Source organism: Empidonax traillii, unplaced genomic scaffold, assembly GCF_003031625.1.
Source record: "Empidonax traillii isolate 1590-97213 ecotype Southwest subspecies unplaced genomic scaffold, ASM303162v1 scaffold561:size787514, whole genome shotgun sequence".
NCBI classification, from domain to species: Eukaryota; Metazoa; Chordata; class Aves; order Passeriformes; family Tyrannidae; genus Empidonax; species Empidonax traillii.
In genome coordinates, this window is record NW_020955754.1 from 195,975 (window position 1) to 200,222 (window position 4,248).

The following is a 4,248-nucleotide window of genomic DNA, read 5'->3' on the forward strand; positions in this document are numbered from 1 at the left end:
CCCCCGCCCCGGCGTCCCCAGGATACTGCTCGGGCCTTCCCCCGGCAGCATCTGCGCCCCCCAAAAGAGTATCCCCCCCCCCGAACTCATTTGCCCATCCAGCAGCATCTCACTGCTCCCCCTCCCCTTATTTCCCTCTGCAAAGCTTTTGCCCCCCCAGACGCGTTCAGAGCCAACTTTTGATTCCCCCCACCCCCCGGCCTCCCTCGGAGTGCCCACCCCAACAGCAAGCTCACCACGGGGGTGTCACCAACCCCCTCCACCCCCTCAGCACAACCATAAAATTTAGGGCACCCCATAAAATCACACTCCAAGCCCTTCCTGTGGGATTGTCCCCAGGAAAAACACCCCTCTTTTGGAAGTAATCTACTAATTGTTGTTAATTTGGGGAAAAAGTCTTTCTGACCGAGCTCCTCCCACAAAAATTTTGGTCCACGTGAGACATTACCCACCCTTCTCTCTCCCAGAGACCTGAAGACGAGGTTTCCCTGGAGTCACTTTCACTGGGAGCACTGGGAGAACTGGGTCCTGCAGGTAAATTTTCCCCCATTTTAAGGCAAAAACCACAGGGACGGATTTTTCCAGATCAGCCCGGCCACGGTCTGGTTTCTCCCAATTTTTCCATCCCTTCCCAGATATAAAATGCCATCAAACACGGGGTTCATGAGAAATTCTGAAATTCTGCCCACTTCCTAAGGAATATTGGGCGGGGAAGGGTGTCACTCAAAACAACCCTGGAATTCCTTTGGGATGGGTTAAAATTGGCTCCAAAGAGTTACAACGGGATGTATGAGCCAGCAGCACTAAATGGTGTGTAAGGAATGGCCATAGGGCCAGGGATGTGATGCGAAAGATGGAAAAACATGCTTAACTTTAAGTCTGGGAACCGAAAACACCTTAATTTTTCCTCTTCGGTTTCCCAGGACAAGCAGATGCTTCCAAATCCCCATCCTAAATCCCTCTTTCCAGCTTGTCCCCCCAGAAGAGTCCATCCAGAAAATATTTTCTGCTTCCTACTCAGGAGCAGCCTCTTACATACACTGATGTCTTTTGGGTTGGCCATTGGAGAGCAACAGAAAAGAGACGGTTCCCACTTGGAATCCATCAATAAAATAACAGAGAGATGCAATGGATGGCTGGGATGCATCCCACCCACCCCCACACCCCCCCCAAAAAAGAAAACATTGCTGCATTGCATCGCTGGGACAACCAGCAGGAACTCAGAGCATCCAAGATCCCCTTGGAGATGCTGGAATGATTTATAGGAATTTCTTGCCGTGTAAATCAGCCAACGGGACGTTTTTCCCCTCCCTCATTACTATTCCACGGAAGCGAGTGAAGACGAGGAGCCATAAAGCTGTCGCCGGGTGTCTCAGCCAGCTGGGGATGCTGGGCAGAAAATATTTTGGGTTTTTCAGGAGCTGGAGAATCGGAATGGAAGAATGAAGGGGAAGCAGATGGAAACCCCATCATGGTGGTATCAAAGGACCGCAGGATCATCCGCGCGTGACCTCTCATCTTGCTCGTATGTCATCTCGGAAAACAGGGATATGAGGAGAGAAGGCACACATGGGGCATATTTTAAGCTACATCATTGCCAAAAATACCTAACTGCTCAAAATTTTAGGGTTCCCCTGGTGCAGGAATATTTCTTCTGGAGCCAGCAGCAGCAAGCACCTCACATTCATTCCTTAAGCATCCCAAATTCATTCCTCAAGCATCCCACATTTGTTCCTTGAATATTCCACATTCACTCCTCGAGCACCCCTCATTCCTCTTTCCCAATTTCCACTGCCAGTCCCCAAAGAGATTCCTCCACGGTTTCTGGAATCTCCTGCTCAAATTCCAGGAAAAGTATCCAGGCCTGGATTTTTCCTTCACAAACGCAAAAGCTGCTTCTTCCCTGGAGAGTTTTTCCAGAGGTTAATTATCATCCCTGGTTAAAAAAAAACTCACAATGTCTTATTTCCCAATTGGATTGGCTACTTCATCATCCCGCCATGGGAGCTTGCTGGAATTTTTTTTGATGGTAAATTAAAATTCTCCTGTACTCAATCCTGGGGGTTTTTTCCCCAGGAAAAAAAAAATAAATAAAAATAAAAATCTTTCTGCTGCAACAGGTCATCCCGGGGTGATCTTCTTCTGGTCACAACTCATCCCACCAGCCCTGATCCTCCAGATCTCCAGGACCAAGGATGCTCAGCAGCATTCCTACTGAGCAGAGCTGGGGTGCTTCTCCCCACCCTAGACCACCCTCAAGTGACTGCAACTGGAAGGGATGTCCAAACCCCAAAACAAGCAAACCCTCCATCATGCACCTTATTCCATCCCTATCCTAGTCCAGATTGCTGGGAAACCTCCCCAAAATTAAAGCTCCTCCACCCAAAAATCTCCCAGATTCTGAGGGTCATGCCATTTCCCTGCCCCAGGTGGGACATGGGCACCTCAGGGGGCACTTTCCTTTTGCGTGTCTGAAGTCAGTGTCGTAAATATATAATTGCCCCAAACTCATCAGTGCTCGTTCAAGAGGACACAGCCTGTTCCCTTCTGAAAGCAACGAGCACTTGGAGCACGTTTGCTAAAATATTAAGCAGCGGCAACATATATAACCAGCAATATTTACATTTTTACATAACAGGCTTCAGGAGAAAACAAATTACATAAAATATAGCGGTTTAGTCTCCGTCGTTTGACTGCTCCCCCATAAATAATTCAATTCTCTTTCCAAGATTGCATTATTGCTCGTGTCGGATTTCTCTGAGAAAGCTGTGACGGGATTCTCTGCGAGACACAAGTAAATTATTCAACGATAGATGTTCAAAACAAGGCAGGGTTTTTGGACGCAGCTTTGCGGCTGAGCCTGGCTTAAGCACCGCAACGGGTTGGAGGGACACGATGTCCAACCCCCCTTGGGAGTTAAAGGATGCTGAAAAGGAATCCCTTAAGAAAACTCAGGACTCGTTTCGGGTAGGACGCTGCTCCAAACCGTGGTACCCTCCATCCTTCCAGCTCGGGCACCGCACTGCGATCGGGCGACGATGCTTAACGCAAACCACTCATTAAAATTTGGGTTGGGTTTTTAGGAGACATGTAGGACATGGATATTTTCCCATATCTTTCCAGGCCCTCTCCAGTTACGAGTTTCAAGAAGGGAGGAAAAACATTCAGCATCAGCCAAGGCAGCCTGAAAAGGAACATAGGGACCATCCAAACCTAACGATGCTTGTACCAAATTTGGGATGAAGGTAAAGGATTCCCCAGATTTCAGCTATTTAGCTCGTACAAGGTTTCTATTTAACCTGATTCCCCTCTGTTTATGGTACTTTACATACCCACAGGACAACTCCTCTTCTAAAATGTTGATTTTTACCTGTGTACATGGTTTTCCTGGGAATAATATGAGAGTCAACCCCGAAAGATTTATGGCAATGAGACAATGTTATTTTTGAAGGCACCGTGCATTTTAAATAGTCTCAGGCACACATTAGAGTGAGTAACACTGCGCTGATTCCCCAACTACTAATAGATAAATACATGGGAAAATATAATTAAAGGTTTTACCAATAATCCATAGGCACAAGGAGGATGTATTAAGAATAAGTGATCAGTGCCAGGATGGCTCTATATTCCCAGAGGTTTTCTCAGGTGAGATTAAATAAGATTAAGTTTATTTCTTGTGTGGCATTGATGGATCAATAATAAAGAAAGCTAAAGCCAAAACAAAAGGTTTTTCCCATTGGTGAGCTGCCTCAGCAAGCAGCTGGGATCAAGTGGGAAAATACCTGAAAAAAAGGGAATTTCTCCCCTCCTCACACTGGCTGAGCAGGGGTTAAGGACGGCTTGTTGAGCCAGGAAAGCACTTTGGGGTCCTTCCAGAGGCAAATGCTGGATAAATGGCAGGTTATATATATTTTGATTAGAAAATCCCTGCTGCCAACTTACTCCTTTTAAATGTTTAATTTCAAGGCATAATAAGTCTGTGCCTGGTTTTTGCTGCTCCTTCAGGCTCTCCTGTGCAAAGTTACAGCGAGCATCCGACTGACTGATCCTTTCCCAAGCATTTCCAGGGATAAATAAAAAATAATAATAAAAAAAAAATAAATAAAAAAATTAAAAAAAAAAAAAAAAAAAAAAAAAAAAAAAAAAAAAAAAAAAAAAAAAAAAAAAAAAAAAAAAAAAAAAAAAAAAAAAAAAAAAAAAAAAAAAAAAAAAAAAAAAAAAAAAAAAAAAAAAAAAAAAAAAAAAAAA